Source organism: Cydia pomonella, chromosome 20 (assembly GCF_033807575.1).
Source record: "Cydia pomonella isolate Wapato2018A chromosome 20, ilCydPomo1, whole genome shotgun sequence".
NCBI lineage: Eukaryota > Metazoa > Arthropoda > Insecta > Lepidoptera > Tortricidae > Cydia > Cydia pomonella.
The window spans coordinates 13772356-13790794 of NC_084722.1; the positions used below are offsets into that span (position 1 = coordinate 13772356).

At 37.0% G+C, this 18439-nt stretch overlaps 1 protein-coding gene across 4 annotated transcripts in view; it reads left to right on the forward strand.

Annotated features, from left to right (window-relative positions):
- The first annotated feature begins 1263 nt into the window (after window positions 1-1263).
- Window positions 1264-18439, forward strand: part of LOC133529044 (uncharacterized protein CG3556) — a 186881-nt gene continuing 169705 nt past the window's right edge. Inside the window, exon 1 of one of the 4 annotated variants that reach the window (XM_061866651.1) lies at window positions 1264-1420. The gene's annotated coding sequence lies outside the window, so the exon portion shown is untranslated. The remainder of the gene's footprint in view (window positions 1421-18439) is intronic. The other 3 variants (XM_061866647.1, XM_061866653.1, XM_061866650.1) reach the window with 3 other exon arrangements.

Below are 18439 nucleotides of genomic sequence, written 5' to 3' on the forward strand. Positions count from 1 at the left end.
AGCATACGGCCCGGCTGATGGTAAGCGGTTCGATTCCCAGGCGAAGCAAGGAATACTTAGAAAACCTTTAAATGCAGAATTACTGACTTTTAAAAATAACATAGTCTTCTTTCAGCAAAATATCCTATCTACGATATTTAAGGTACTTTCCCTTGATGTCCCGTAGTCTTGGGACGCCCTGTATATATCTACAGTTCGCGTTCAAGAGTATTTGTTACAGTCTAGATCTAATAGAGAGACATAAATAAATAAACAATAATTATAGGGATACTTTTCCACAAGTTGACTAAGCCCCACAGTAAGCTCAAGAAGGCTGTGTTGTGGGTACTCAGACAACGATAACGAACAAATACCTGTGCTCATGACATAATATATGCCCTTATCGGGATTCGAACCCAGGAGCATCGGCTTCATAGGCAGGGTCACTAGTCACTACCCACTAGGCCATACCGGTCGTCAAACCCCTTTTCACAAGTTGTTTGAGAATGGTAATTACCTTTGACGCGTAGTCTTCTGTGCTCCGCAATTATTGATGCGGACTGTACATCTTCATTAAACTACGTAATATTTTGGAGACCGAGCTTTGCTCGGAAAACGTAGAAAAACTGAAAAATAACGAGATAAGGATCTCAGAGATAAGGATTAGACCTAGCTAGATCGATGATCCGCCCCCAAAAACCCCCATATGGCAAATTCTCCCAAATAAAGGTATTAAGATATATACAAAAATTCGATTAAAGTTATTTAAACTACGTATTCGGACGGAAATATGAACAAGTGAGAAGTACATATGTGTTTGTCAGTTTGCAAATGATTCCACTTATTTAAAAATGTTGTACAATAGTATTTGCTTATTGACAGAAATTCGAAATAAAGCTAAATATATACAGAGGCATATATTAAAGCCGAATCAAAACTCGTATTTGCATTAAGACTTTGTTTCGTGCGCATTAGAATATGATTCATTCAGTTGATCCTGTAATAGAATGAATCATGAACAGTACTTACGCTAGAGCACAGTATTTATGATCCTTAAGTACTTGAGACACACGATAGGCAAGATAATTTAGGCCTTCGGCCTCTCACATCTAACACTCTGGGAGATTGTAAATCTAAAATTAATTCACAAACTACAAAACATACTGAAACTAAACTTTATTGATTTCAAATAGCTACAAATCGATAAAACTTCAAACGATACCAAGACATCATAACAGAGGGGTAAAACAAAGCGTTTTATTTCAGACAAATGCAGGCTGCATTAGGGTCGCTGCCTCCCGACCCTCTGAATTTTAAAAACCCACTTCAGTACTCGCCTGCCCGCCGACACGAACGGTCGCGCGCTCGCGGCACTCCTACCTCGAACTTTCATCCAAATACCAAATTAAGAAGTGTTTTAATCCATCGATGACGTAAGCAGGTAAGTTGAAGCATTTGTTAAGGAGAGGGTCGGAAGCCTTGCTGGTTTTACGGACGAAGTTTGGTAGTTAATCTTTCAGAGTCAGTTGGGTCGGCTTATTAAAAAAGTTGAAGTTGGGGCGGACATTTAAAAAGGCATCGTATTTAAATGTCTGTGGTTCCGCAGTTTTATAGGGTGATTCTGGCGGTATAATATTCATTAGGCTAAATGCGCTCGTTTAGTATTGTTTTATTGTCCTGTAAGGCTAATATGTTTTTGATGGGGCGGTCTGCTAAGAAGAAAATTTAAATTTCCATATCCAAAGAATATTTTTATTAAAAGGAAAATAATGGTTTATATTCAGTTAGGTATTCGGTTATGTTTTTCCGGTAACTATATCCTAAGGAAAGTTTGATGTGCAGTATAATTCATGTAAAAACAACATGTTAATGTAATTTTTTAAATATTAATGAGACACTATGGAAGAATCTTAAATTATATGACATATACTTATAAATTAGATCTTAGGAAAAAACAGGTTTAATTTTTTTTATATTAGAATGTAATTTTTCGTATTACATTAGCTTCATGGTCCCTAATAGCTCTCTTAGGTACAGTACGGACAAAGTGACAAAAATATGTACACACTAACCTTACCTTAATATACATATAGGCAATAAGGTCGTGTATACATTTTTTTGCACTTTGTCCGTATCGATATTTAATACCTTGACAGTACCAATACTATGTGGTTTTCCCACATTATCCCGTATTGATTTAACATCTTATATAAAGTTATTTCAAATTATTTTCTTGACGTTGGTATATGAGTAAAATAAATTATAAATCGATGCTAAAAGTCCTTACTTTATTATAACTTCTTAAATGTCTATTTAATCGTTACTGAATCCTGAAGTTCCGGAGTCTGCTTTAAAAACTGTCGGCTACATAATTCAACGGACGTGCAAGAGGCGAGGTAAAAGTTTGAGAACCTTTAATAGGTACGTTGGAGTATGAGACTATCTTTAGCTTATTACGGCTGAATGGATTTCAACGGATCTTTTTGACGAAAAAACTGACTTTGCTATAAAATACGAGTTACGAGTTAAGCATCTCATCACACTTATACCTAAAAGGCCTAATTTTAAACACCTATTTTCTTGGCCGACCCATAAAAGTGTTGCTAATAGAGATATATTGTCTACAGTTGGTGTTTAAAAGTATTGTCCAAGTTTTAACACATTCACTGCCAACGACCCGCCATTCAGGGGGCCTACCGCGAAAATCGAAGTTCGTCATTGAAACTGTAAGCACCTCGAGCAACATAGAGAACCTTAAGTGTGGAAAGCTGCAGTATAGGTATACAGTGGTTATAATACATTGTTGTTAACGATAGAGGGTGTCCAGGGGCAGCGCGGAGCGGAATTTGTCTATTCAAATTTTTTTATTGACATGTTATTATTTTATTTTATTAAGTGCAGTGTATCTCGCTCGTACTAATATGTAAGTGCGTGGTAGATGTAACGTCGAGTGATGTCAACATTATGTTCAATTATGTCACATAATGGTTCATCCAATATTGATTAAAAATAGAACTTTTAGGCGGCTGTTTATTATGTCAAATTCTAAAAACTAGTAAAACAGCTAAGGTAAAATTCCAGTCTGCTATAAGGAGCGTGCATAAACTGTAGGGGGCAGCACAGGAGACGCTAGATTTTTGGCGCGAGGTGTAAATGTGAAGTTTATGCTTCCAATGTAGCCCACAAGATGGCAGAACCTACTATGCACAAGAAAACGTATGAGAACGGTATATGGCAGCCCTTGCTTTCACATGAAGGACCCGGGTACGTTCTTAAACTACGTCCAAAAGAGAGGTATGGGCATTGTGAATGTCATCTCGCTTTATGTGGTAGGGCACAGCACAGCGGATGTCTTTAAAGAACTAGAGCCAACCGCAGCCAAATAAACCTAGACCCTACTCATCCTGCCGGTGAGAAAGGTTGCCAGAGCTTAACGAGGGTGTGGAGTGTTAGGCTCGGCAACGCGCATGTAACTCCTCTGGACTTGCAGGCGTACATAGGCTACGGAGACTGCTTACCATCAGCCGGGCGTATGTTTGTTTGCCACCAACGTAGTATAAAAAAGTGTCAATGTACATGATATGTTTTCGATTTAGGCCACAAGATGGCAGACCCTACAACGCGCACGGTCGTTATAGAAATAGCAACACTAGTTAATATAATATGATAGCAGGGTAACTGTGCCATATTTCCGGCTTACGTCCCCCAGTAAGTGGACTACCTGAATGATATGTCCCGAAAATAAGCTGAGCGAGGCGGGATGATACGAAAGTATGTGGCCCTGGTAATGGTGAATAACTGTTATTTGTGTTATTTATTCTAGTTTACTAAATATCCACATCTGTTCAATTGTTCTGTACCCCTAGTGTACATTTATTCAATAGCGTGACGTGACGTACGCGTTTGCGTTAAGTCTAATTTTGTATGGGATTTTGAGTTTCCAAAACGTTCCGCTTGGCGCGCTGTTTCTAAATCCCATACAAAATGAGACTTAACGCAAAGGCGTACGTCACGTCGCGCTATCGAATAAATTTACATTAGGGGCTCTGATCAACAAATTCTTATAATAGATATCAGTGGCGGCGCGTCACAAACATTCGTATGGAACCCGGAGCTAATTTTGCTTTCCTTTTCTCCATGAACCGATCGTGAAAGTACTCAACGGGCTAAAGTTTAGACAAGCCGGTGGGAATCGAGTTCTTTGAATGATCCGCCACTGATAGGTACATATAATATTATAATATATATAAATCTAAATATATTTGCCACTTTTACCTTCAGGTGATTTTTGTCGGTATTAAGAGGAAACATTAGTTGTAAATTTTCCATACAAGCATTCTCAATATTTTCCTCTCTGGATTTTGGCCCTTTGATGTCTATTTTTTTATATGAGTTTAATTTACCAATACCTGTTACTGTAAGTTTTTGTAAGAATCAGCTAGGTTACTTTGAAAAGCGCTAAAACGGCCAAATAAATGCGCCGTATAGAGACGCCTAGCATACTAAATCCGCAACAATAAACGCAAAAATCGAAACGATCAGACACAGATAATTTCTTACTCATTCCGTCCCCAAAATTTTGTTACGATTGGTTACGTGTTGGAGGAGGAACGAGAAAAGGAAGAAAGAAGAACAAGATCTCGATTTCTGAGCTTTTTACACAGCGCAGGATTTTTCACCTGAGCTGCAGTTGTCTTTATCGCACTATAAGAGCCACTTCCGTCAACGCGACGGAGATATTTACCAAAAATTCTCAAATCTGAAAAGGGGCTCATCTGGCTGTTTTTTGCCTGGCTATTTCCTCTTAATGTCCGAGTGACCGATAGGCGAGTTACGTTGTTTATTTTACTCAATGCTTTATAACTCAAGATAGGTTATTCGCTATGTGCACGACTGTCAATCTAGCATTTGCAAATCTAGGGGAAAACGTCAATTCCCTACATCTTATAAAACTACTCCAAAACTAAAAACTTCTGAACATATTTTTATACTACTTTCATCTATCAACAGAGTGATTCTTGAGGAAGGTTTAGGTATATAGCTTGTTAAGGTTTTGTGTAAATTGGTTAAAATATAACGATGTTGTCGGAAAAAATTTCGCTGGTCTACGCTGTCTACTCGTAATCCGTTTGAGCTATAACGACACAATGTATGGTGGGGTTGTCTCTCTTTTAAGGGTGTAGAAAAAGTCCTCGATGTTGAATGTCTATCTTTTAAGGATAACTTACTATACCCATTCTTAACTTCTAGAAAAAGATCACATAATATGTGGCATTTGCAAAGCTATTACACGGATACAGTATTCATAATTATCAAATTAAATACCGTAGTTATATTAAGCATTTCATACAGATTATAATGGTCCCTTACACCATACAATTTAAATGAACATTTCAGGAGTAATCGTAAATTTAAGTTTCATTTCGAGCTACATAACTTGTACGAAATGTTAAAGACGCTATCCGCAGTTAGTTTTAATTTTTACCACCTTATGCGCTGGGATCGCTTTACTTACCCCCACCATGCACTTCGCACGTAGCTAAAAGGCGTTCCAAAATTGAAGCGCTTACCTTGTGACAAATTGTACAAGTCGCGGCTGCCTTTAGTCGCGGCTGAGCGAAAGCACACCGAAAGAGACAAGCTTATGTTTAAAAACGAGCATGACAAAGACGGATGGAATGCGAAAATTAATTATAAATTACAAATTTCTTCATAGATATAGAAATAAATATGGAAGTATTTTACTAACATTATTTTAAGATGAATATTGAATAGACTAATTATATATAGACTCCATTTGAGGTACTTCTGTACCGATTTAGCAAGCGACCGAGTGCCGCTTATAAATTTCTATGATAAAAATACGTTTATATTAAGCTTGGAAAAACTTTTTCATCAGACTTGCTCGATATCAATATAGGCCTATGATAAAGGCCTATATTGTTCCTGCGGTTATGGATTGTGAAAAAAAGAACTATAACTCACGAGTGAGTTTTTTTAATTACCTATGTCACTAATTCATACGAACCACGTAGGTGTAAATGAGTTTTACTTTGAAAACATTGACGTTTGCAAATTGTTTTTGTTATATTTTTACACAATTTTCAATCTTGGCTGAATGGCGGACGAATGTTTGAAATGTCACAGTATTTAAGAGTTATTTCGCTTAAAATTTAGTTTTTTCTTTGAAACTGTGACGAAAAACATTGTGTAGGTAACTCCGGGGGTAAGAAATTTGCAAACTCGTTTGCAAAATTTCACTTACCCCCCTCGTTGCACAATGTACTATAGCACTCTTCCTATTATTTTAAAGAGCCATCAGATGCCAGTACTATAAAACAAACAGTAACCCTATTCTGATTTTACGACTTGTGACGGTTTTCACATGAACATTCAAATTTAAAAATCCAATATTCTAAAATGTATTCTGCCTAGTAGACCTCAAGGGCTCTTTTACAAATCAACATTTATAGTAACATCATATAGTGACATGAAAAATACAAAGCAACATTTATAAATACAACAGCCAATACCTAATCTTATCTACATAATAATCTTAAAATAAATAATTACTACAGTACAACAGAGATGTATATTAGACTCCATGGTTAACAATACATACGATTTGGAGATGCAAAAGGTACCCAATATCAGAGTAAATTCTAAAAATCATTTCGAGGTGTAAAGTCTCAGCAAGTGTCAAATTTTTTTACTAAATAAATCGCATGTAGACTGTTAAGCTAGCAGTCTCATAACGAATGCTACAGAATAGAAAACTAGTATGTAGCTAATAAGTTAAGTATAGCATACAATATTATAGATATATGTTATACTAGAATAATGTCCATCTTTTTTGATTCCACATTGAAGATGGTTTACGCTGATTGGTGTATACGAAATGAAATGGTCGTCGTGTGTGAAATGCGCGCCAATAACTAAGACGATCGTTAAGGTCGTATCAAAACCATAACCAATAGTTATATTAGAATCGGCCTCTACAACAGCGGAGCAATACAATTGTTCTACGGCTGGACTCGAGTGCTCGCGGTATTGTACTCGTGTTAAGTCTATATTAAGATCGTTTAGAACTTTAGATGCTAGCAGATAGTTTTGAAGTAAAATTTATATTGATGGGACTGGCACCATGTAATCGGATGGCAGGTATTGACAAATCCTATAAAACATGTATTTACCATCAGTTGTTTAACGCTGGCAACATTTTAGCATAAACATGGCCCAAAGAGTTGCTAAATTTTAGTTTTTCATTGATATTCTTTTTTTTTAGTTTGAAAATGCGCCCATACATCTCATGACTGGAGCAAAAAACCTTAGTTTTAATTTGTTAGTAATATTGAAGCCAATTGCAGTAGCTTCCATGAAATACATAGAAAACATAAAGGATGAGTAGGACATTTAACTTTAAACGCATAAAGCGGTAGAAATTTTACAGATGTCGGTGAAATATAAAAAATATTCCAAATTTTCTCTCAAATGTCCCATGATTGGTGCCGATTATAGTTTTACAACTTTCTATTCTGCAATGTAAAGAACAATAAAGATTCTGTCCAACTGGTATTGTTTTTTGCTAAGTTGAGAGGGATATTGAGTTACGTTATTTTTGTAGCTATGGAAGCATTTAGTTGGAATGAACTATTCTCCAGTACCTAGTCGTAGTTCTAGCTCATGAAATACGGCGTTGCGTGAACAAAAGATTTCCTTTGGTAGTTTGCTACTTAGGACCCTTTGCTACGGGGACGCCGAATTCATTTGTGCTATCATATTTACACCGTTCCGAAGTAAAAACATGTAACATATAATATATATATATATATATATATATATATATATATATATATATATCGAAATCACGCTTCACGCTTAAACCGCTGAACTGATTTAAGTAGGCGAAATTTGGTATGGTCTAATCTATTGATTTAGTCGAAAATTATACCAAATGTGACTTAGAACATAAACAAACAGCTATTGTCTGTATATTGTATTATAAGCTAAAATCCCTAACCTACATCAAAAACCTGGGTAGCTACACTTCTTAAATCAATTCTTGGGTCCTATAGACCAATCCTGCCAAAAGATTCTTTTGTTCACGCAATACCGTATTTAGTCTTTTTGTTTCGTGGACACACAACTACAGGTCTTGACTTTAAGGTCAATAATTATAATTGCATCAATAAAGTGCTTTGATGTTAAGATTAAGGTCATATGTGTACCTACACTTAGGACTATTTAAAGCGTGATGACTACTTGAATAAGGAATATTTTGATCTTTGACTTATCAAATCAAGTTCGATTTTTAAATTACGAATGTTTCACCGTTGCCGCTCCATTTCCCGGCGAGTTCCGTCCACTTTAATGAGCTATTTACGCGTAGGATAAAAGAAATCACTGACATCAAAGATAACTGCGTATCCTCAACGTAGATATCGCCCCTGTATCGTTGCAATAAAGGCGGTAATGGCGAGTGGGGTAAATAACAAGCTGTGTATATTTCTGATTGTTGAGCGGCGGCGAGTCAAACGCTCATACAATACCAGTTAAAATTAAGATTCGTAATAATTCTTACTCGCGGTTTTTATTACATTATTGTCCAGACTTGGAAGTAGCTACTTGCTGGCTCAGGATTGACGAATGACCTTGGGAGTCCGTTTAATTGAAACCGAAGGAAATAGAATAATAAAAATAGAAGCGTATTTTTCTGCCGAAAATACGCCAACCTATTTGAACAGCTAAATAGTCGCGGAACCAACATTGTAATAATAAGTGTTGATTACCTGTTTGGCTGTTTAATGGATCTATAGGTTCATATGATATGGCCGTTTCAACTTTTTTTTAAGTTTGGAACTCGGAACACATAACGGAATTTGAATTCAACATTGCTGTCGCGAAATCGAGACTGCTCAATTTTTATTTTTTTTTAGATTGTATTATATTTTTATATGGACTTTGGTCAGAAAGAAAGTGTTTACTATTTTTTATTTTATAGAGCTGATTAAGTTTGAGTTTGTTTTAAAATTAATGGTGCTACTTACTGCCCATGACTGGAACAAAAAAACATAGTTTTAATACTTTAATAATATTGACACTAATTGCAATATCTTAAAAACATAAAGAATGAATACAGCCAACTTTTAACGCATAAAGCGATTGAAATTTTACAGATGTCGGTGAAATATCAAAAATACTCCCAATTTTCTCTTAAAGACCAATTATGGGAATGATTGGTGATTTTGACATACAATCTACATCTATGTATAACCCACTGGTTCATTCGTTCACCGGAGCGTTCAACCTATGAGCGATTGGAACAGCTTCCCTGATCGCCGCCGGCTCGCTCGTTATCTCATTTCCAGGGGTCATTTGTTCATCAAGCCACGCAGTTTGACCTCTCCATTCGCACATCATTTTTTATACATAACGTCCCAATGGACGCGGTTTTCATGAAAAACAAAAACCCACATCACACATTCATGGACGGCCAGTAAATTAAAAATTCAAAATAAATGAATGTGACTTTTTGAATGGGAATGAAGCTACATTCAAATTGGTTCGATTTGGCCAGCGGGGAATTTTGCTAACAGTTGCAATTGGATTTAAGTTCAATTGAAATTATTAGAGTGGAGCCACACAATTTGTGTTAACTAACGGTAATTGGTTATTGTCATGAGAGTTCGTTTGGCGTATGGTTACGGCACGTAATTGTAACAAAACTGTTGATTAAGAGCGTTGTCACATTTTCCGAACCCATATAGGATGAGCCTTGGAGAAAGATAGCTGTTAGAGAGTGTGCCATGGCATCGAGTCCTTTCTTTAACACTTTCTTTTTAAAAATAACCATTTACAAAACAAGCAAATACATGAAATGAAATGAGCAATATGCGACGCGGACAGATAGCTTCGACGCTGTCTGGCGCAAGAAAACGGCCGGTACGTGGGAGCAGTTATAGCATCTTAAATATGATAGCTAATAAGCTTGTTTGTCTTTTGTTGTGGAAACTTTGTCAAAGGACAAAATAAGTTTGATATTAAGTACTAACGTGGGCTAGGATTAACTAACACTCATTGGACCATTTATTGTCTTTAATAGAATATAAATAAATATATTTAAAAAGTCACTTTTCACATTATGCTTCTTTGTCGTACCGTACATCCGATATCGGAACGGATAAATGTGAAATTTCTCTGACGGTCACATAACTGTAAGTCTATAGATCTTCGAGCAACGCAGGGAACGGAGACGGCATTCATACTATGTCCTCTCTGCCATAGCATAGGTACAACTGTGCCTATGGCGGTGCATAAATATTGTGACTCGTCCGTACACAAAAAGAGATCGAGGTGTGCAAGATTTGTCCTTGCAGTGTGTCATGTTCTATGTATTTGTGTCGTCATTACAGATTGGATTTTGTATGTAGTGAGTGAGAAGTGCGACTGTGTGCACGTTTCCCCCGCAAAAAATGGCAGATATATTTGTACGGTAAGATATCGCTTAGGCTTCTCCCTTATGACGTGTCCGAAGCCGGTGTTGCTCGAAGCTAAAGATTCATGCTCTAATAGGAATTGCGAAATTAGCCTTCACTGGCAGAGCCGTTGGAGATTTCTATTTATTTCAATTTCTTTTCAGATTAATTTTTTTTACAAAGTAATTCTGAGAAAGTAATTGGTACAATCAATGCATTAAATATCGACAGGGACAAAGTGCCAAAAATATGTACACACTACCTTAATGTGTAGGTAATAAAGTTTTGTTTACATATTTTTGACACTTTATCCGTGTCGATATTTAATATCTTGATTGCGGAAGCTAAAATTTGAGCCCTCAGGTATGGGAGTTGCGTGGTCTGCCTGAACCAGTACCTTTAAAACTATTTACAACCACTACAAATTATAATTATACTGGAAGTGATTGTCTGTTATTAGAAAATAACACGTGGCGTATTATTATTTAATTTAAAAACCTAATAATATCTAACACTACGGTCATATAAGTTTGACAATCAGAACTAATGATGAACCAATGAACCAAGATGTGCCCCGCCGAGTTTCTTGCCGGTCCATATTGGGATACCCTCCTCCAATTGAGGGGGGATTTAAATCTTCTCGGGTAAAGGTTAGAGCCGCTGTAGCTTTATTTGACGTTCATAAGCGAATTGTAATCTGCCTACTTGAATAATAAACTATCTTTATTTTATCTTTATCAATTTGCGCTCGCGGATAAAAAACAGTGGTAAGGCATAGGCTATCTGCCTATAGCCTTATTTCTCGGTGCTAGTATATTAGCTACCTGAGACAGGAAACTAACCAAACAACTAGGAAGCGATGGAGTACGGCCAATTTCTTGGCAAAACTAATATTGCCCCGGGAGCGACCCGAATTTAATCAGCAACGCAGGAGATAACGGCCAAATGTCCCGTGCTCGGGGACAGGTTTGTCTTCCTACTTACAGTTCATTTGTTTATTCGTCTAAAGTGTAATTATAAGGTAGGACATTTTGATAAAACATGTTATTGTAGTGGCTCTGTGAGTTGTAGACCTCGCAAGCATAACTTAAAACTGAATAAATGTACGGCACCACCATTTTGAAAAAAAAAAACAAAAATTGAATCGACATAAATAAATATATTTGAACATGATCATTGAACTTGCTCACAAAATTTCACGAGAATCGGTTGAGAATCGTGGCCTTTAGCAGAGGAGAACAGAGACAACATTCCAGCAAACGAAAGCATTGCCCAAGCTGAATCGGAGACCTTCGGTTATCCTCGGTCAATAAACCTAGTTTCGAGTTTACTAGTAGCTACCGACGATTATACTCTCCACCATTCAGGCACCATCAGATCAGCTCGATAGTACCAAATTACTGTAAGTGGTTGGAAGATAAAAATTACGATCAGGTGGAAGAATTATTAGGATATGTAGCCCTAGCCAGACTACACAAACATACACACACACACGCACACGCACACGCACACGCACACTCATATAATAACTCACTAAAATGTGATAGCCTTGAAAAGTAAAGGTCAGCATTTCATGAACTGTCATTAATAAAAGTCTATTTAGCCTCCAGGTATATTTCCAATTACTTTTTCTTTACTAAGTACAATATATTTTTAAAAATAATATTCCAAATGAATACAGAGCAGACCCTCATTTTGCTGCGAGGTTTTCCTTGAATACTTTTTATCCACAAAAGGCCACAAAGTACCTTGTTATTACTTAAGTAAGTGGATTGGCATAAATAAATACCTGTTATATTTACTTATACAGGGTGAAATGGTTATGTTTGACCATATCCGGAGGGGTGAATATGGGTGGAGACAATTTCGCGCTTCGAATTTGACAGGTAAACGAGATGTGCGCTGGACAGCTCTGATTGTCAAAACTTGACGTTTGACAATTCAGTGACCGCAATACATATGGCGCAGTACATCAGCGCCATCTGTTTTGGATGAATAAGGATCACGTTTTTTTCTTAGATTTTACACATCGATTACAAATTTACAATCAATTCTCTTTGGTCATACTGAACCACTTGTATTATGAAAATCAGCTGTTCCATATAAAACATTGACATGTGGTTCACCAAAATGTATGAGATGGTAGATTTTTTTTCGCGATTTTGGGGTTGGCCTTATACTCGTAAGTAGTATAAGCTGTTCGATATGACCTACATCCACCACCTCTCAGCCAGGGATCACCAATTAACAAGAGTCCGGTCCGGTTTTTAAAATAAAATGACCATCGCTGTTCGCTACTTAACTTTATTAAATAAGTCATTTAAAAATATAGGTTGGCGGTCTGGGTCCGTGCGTGGTAAATCATAACAATTTCACCCTGTTTTTAAAATACATCTGCTGAAATAGTGAGTTCTATTGTAAATGTTTTTATTTAAATCATAAAGTCCGTCGTGGAACACAACAAAGTGAGGGAGTCTCATAATAAACGTCATATTTCCATAGAGATTTGTCATTCATTATGACATTTTCACACCGTGTCATTGTTAATGCCACGCAGAGTTAGCTTGGTCTGATCGTATTAGATCCCATTACTAAAACATGCTATAGCCTATATATTACTATCGTATATCGATGAACACAAATCCAAAAGTAATAAGTTCTTGGCAAAAAAAAAACATTTTTGGTTCAAGCTTTTATCGCTAACTGTACTTTTCTTACCACAGACAACTAATACTCATCGAGACAATTCTAAAAACCCCAAAAACAGGTTGCGTCATTTCATCCGAGTTCCGATGGCCACCTCCTGGCTCCATCATCAGATCAGCTCGATGGTACCATAATATTGCATTGTCACCCGACTTATGCAAACCCAATTATGCAAATTTTCAGTTCAATCGAAAATCGGGAAGTGGATCAAATATAGCTTCCAAGATTTGATATTAACAAAATAACATACATGGCAACATGGTTCCATTTTTATCACTTGTCACTATACCCGTCACTTTCGCGCTTACATACTTGTAAGAACGAAACATGTATGGTGACAAATGATAAATAGCCGACTGTCCGGACCGATACGACCTTCAAACCTTCAAGAAAAGAGCGTACTCACATCTTAAAGGCCGGCAACGCACCTACAACCCCTCTGATGATGCGGGTATCTATGGGCGGCGGTAATCGCTTACCATCAGGTGATCCGTCTGCTCGTTTGCCTCCTCTATCATAACAAAAAAACTGTGCCCTACAGCGATGGCAGCATGGTTCCATTTTTATTACCTGTCACTATGTCTGTCTTTCGCGCTTACATACTCGTTAGAACGTGACATGCATGGTGACAAATGATAAATAGCCGAACATATTAGCCATACAGGGCAAGTTAAATAAAAGCTTGTAAAAATATCGATGCGACAAAAGTTCCTTTCCATACTTTATTTAAAAATATATAAGACTGAAATGTTTTATGGGCCATTCTCCAGATTTGTGTTTGCGTCTAAACTACGTCAAACCACAAATGTATGAAAAGTTTGACGGAGTTGAGTCTGATCGCATTCATATATTTTGAGAATGACCCATATTAGTCCTAAAATCGAACTCTCGCATTGCAATCTGTTCGATTCAACCGCAATAAATGGCTTTTAAAAATTATCTGAACCCCTTTAGCTAACATCGAGCTATCTCGAGTTTATTTCGATTAGGACGTAACTCGGTAATCGTCTAAAAGGAACCGTATAGTAAAAAAAATACAGTTATTTTTTGAATACATTTTAAGTAGCATTTCCTTAAGGCGGTTAAACGATTACAGTATTGGAATCGCGTGCGTCTGGCAACTTCCATATTTTGTTCAATTATTATTACTAAATATAAGATTTGTGTATTTTATTATCATGGATGCTTGAAAGATGAGTAACGCTAGTACGATCCGAGTCCGGCCGATGCGTTCAACACATTATTTCCTGTGATCGGTGATCGGTGATCACTTGATACTGATACTCTATAGAAAACGAAGACTCGGATCATTCTAGACTGAGTCATCCTTTACCCGCCTTGAACTGAAGACTATTTAAAAATGTAAATGGTTACTTATAAGGCTGGTTTGGACGCAGGCGGCGCGCGGCAAACGGCCATTCATACATCGAGCTCGACCAAATGTATTACAGCCTTGATTTGCCACTCGCCGCGCCGCACGCCGCTTGCGTCCAGTTCGCTGCCAGTCACATTTTTATCGTAAATAACGGACCACGATGTAACTAACAAGGGTGCGGAGTCCTCCGGAGTTGCAGGCGTGCGTAGCTTACGGAGCCTGCTTACCATCATGCGGGCGGTATGCTTGTTTGCCACCTACGTAGTATTAATAAAATTGTTACTAGAAGGTCCTGAAAATGAACGCTAGAGTCTTGTTTATTTGTACCCGATATATTTGGCAACGGGTGCTTTTTATCGAGTCTGGAAAATAGCGCTCTCTATACGTGAAAGTTATGCTTTGAAAATACTGTTTACTAAGAGCATGTTTTCATAAGAGTTTCAAAAGGAATGCATTTACCGTGTTCGTAATTTACATATACCTACATGTTAACATGTTTTAATTTAAGTCATTTTCGAGTCATTTTAGGGTTCCGTACCCAAAGGGTCAAACGGGACCCTATTACTGAGACTTCGCTGTCCGTCCGTCCGTTCGTCCGTCTGTCACCAGGCTGTATCTCATGAACCGCTATAGTTAGCCAGTTGAAATTTCTACAGATTATGTATTTCTGTTGCCGCTACAACAACAAATACTAAAAACAGAATAAAATAAATATTTAAGGGGGGCTCCCATACAACAAACATAATTTTTTGCCGTTTTTATAAATACGGAACTCTTCGTGCGCGAGTCCGCCTCGCACTTGGCCGGTTTTTAGTTTAATTAAATGGGTCGTAGGTACCTAATCGCGTAAGTAGATAAGTTTCGTTAAAATAGAACATCAAAACCTTACGTCGTCTTAGTCGAAATAACGATCTTCTCTTTTCCTTAAAGAAAAAATATATAGTCAATTAAAAGACTGACAGCTACTCAAAGAAAACACCTTAATTACTGCAAGCGAAATTTAAAGTTGTTAAAAGGTGCTGTTTGCGACCCCTGACTCGGGGCAAACAAAGCGAAACTTTGTAGAAATATATTTGTAGATGTAGACAAGTCAGGATATAATTTGTGGTGAAGTTTCTTTGTGCTGGTTAAAAGTTGGTGGAAAGTGAGCGAGAGTTTAACACTGAATGGCAGACAACGTACATCAAAGTCTAAATACGTAAAGTTTATAGAAGTGGACCCGGGTACGTCCTTAAACTACGTCCACAAGAGAGGTATGGGCATTGTGAATGTCATCTCGCTCTGTGTGGTAGGGCACAGCACAGCGGATGACATTCCAGATCTAGAGCAGAGCACAACTGGGGAAGTACCTCCACCTTACAGAAAATCGCAGCCAAATAACACTAGACCCTACTCATAGTGTTGTGTTCCTGCCGGTGAGTAAGGTTGCCAGAGTTCAACGAGGGGGAGGGGGGTTAGGGTCGACATCGCGCATGTAACTCCTCTGGAGTACGGCTACGGATACTGCTTACCATCAGGCGGGCCGTATGCTTGTTTGCCACCGACGTAGTATATTAAAAAAAAAGTACCTGGTCGAGAAATAAGTATGGTAACCATTATATAAAGAAAACTCTCAAAATCAAAATATATTTGTTTAGCATGCATATATCATGTCCGGATAGGTATCTTTAGGTAATATTAGAGTGCCGATAAAATGAGTAATTTGGTTTTGGTACTTTTTTTTATAAAATGGTTTAGGTCTCCCATCTGGGCAAGTCTCCCGGACTCCCCCTAATTACTGGCCGAGTCTGAGCAATGTTGTTATTTTTCTGGTCAAATAATTCCTAGAAATAAGATTTAAACTACAACAAGTAATAAGTCTCACCACAAGTTAACACAATAAGTTTGAATATGAAAAAAAAAACTTTTCTGGAGAGCCAAAACAGAATTAGCACTTTTGATTGTCAATATGTCCTGTATATTGGTAAGCTATCTGGACCATTTTTTTAAATTTAGCATTTTTTGACCTCTTGTTTTGGATAAGTAAAAAACGTTAAATTTTACTATCTCAAAAGAGGGTATTTATGCAAAATTTATCTGATCTGTTTTTTTTTCTAATTGAACAGTACATATTTTAAATATAAGGTATTAAGTTAAAATCCAATAAACGGATAGTTCTGTTACTTTATAGACAAAAACTCGTATACGTCTGCAATTTAGATGCATAAGGCCTCAAGTCACCAACCGCCATTTATAAAAACAAAACATTTGAGAGGAAAGACTAAAGAAAAACTCGGATGTCAAGTTAAGGCTGACGAGATATATACCTAGCGAGAAAATTGAAAATTGTCTAATCCAGCCTTTATTACCTTCTGTATGTCAGAAACTAAAAATAAGAGTAATACCAGAGTTAGTTAAGAAGCAAGAGACTGCGTGAATTATTATCATTAGGCCAAAATCGCATATTGGTCGGACGTTCACATCCGACGTTGTGGACTACGAGGCGAGCAGCATACAAATCAATATCTTTAATAAACAATTTGACCGGTTTCCCTAGTTACATATTTCCACTATTTCGAGTCTGACTATTAAGTATCGTTCGTTATCAGTTTTATTATTAAATTTATTAGGTACTGTCAGTATCGGGAAATTTGGGAAGCTGCCAAACTGGCTTTAAAACAGATGTCTGTAAATAATTTTCAACATAAGCGCGCCGTTATATTATTGTAGTCACGTTTGAAAACATCGACACGATCGAAGTGTCAAAAATATGTTTACACGACCTTATTTTTTATTTTTATTTTTTATTTATTTAGAAAACAAACAGCCTTTTACAAATATATCCCATATATTTTTGGCACTTTGTCCGTATCGATATTTTAAGACGTGACTGTACTTTTATTATTCATAACCTTGCTACGAGCATCAATTATCTATGAATCATTTGTGTTAATTTGTCGTTTTTACTTAGGTAAGAAAAATAGCTGTCGAAGGAAATCGTGTCTGCATAAGAGAGAAGTACGAGTACCTAAGTCTCGGTCCGAGAATGGACCAAGACTTAGGTACGCCGCACCAAGGACAAAAAAAATATGCGAAGTTGAGTGCTTACCTTCACTAGTTAATTGAAGCTGGGCGTTTTCAAAAATAAATATTAAAAACCTGATTCTTATAAATCTGGACTTTCTTTGGCTTATTTTAGTCAGAATAAGCATATTAATTACTCAGAATAATTTAACCATAAAAAGATATGTTCCAAAATGTCCGTTCCACTATGTCGCCTTTTGGTGTGATATTTTTTCACTTGTATGTGGCTGACGTAGTGAAAACTACAGTTTCCATACAAATTTTTGGAACATTTTTTTAGCATCAGGATTAAATATGCTAATGATTATGAGTTAAAGGAACCCAAAAACACCAGGTTCTGTGAGAATCAGGTACCTATAAAATATTTCTTTTTAAAAGCTCAGTTATGCAATGCACTTGAAGAAGAATATAGAGATAAAATATAAAATGATTCAGGTCAGTTCTTCTATAGTTTTATGAATAAGGGAGTTATTAGCACAGTATAATAGTAGCAGTAACCATCTCTCTGCCCGGAAATGTAATAATTTATGTATTGTATAGGTATCACTTAATTGCACATGAACGAGTTTATACATAAGGCACAAATCAAAAGTAAAAGATATACGTAAGAGGTATAAGAATGTACAAAGGCGTGGGTGAAATCGAAGTCTACCTCATGCGATGACAGTTACGTTGGAGCGGCCACATTTAAAAAATGGTGGAGGGTGGAGTGGCTAAGCGAATCTTTTATTCCGAGTTAGAGGAAGGCAAGCGAAAGCAAGGCGGACAACTCCTCAGGTACAAAGACGTGATTAAACGCCATATGAACAACTGCGACATTGAGCCCCTACAGTGGCAGAAG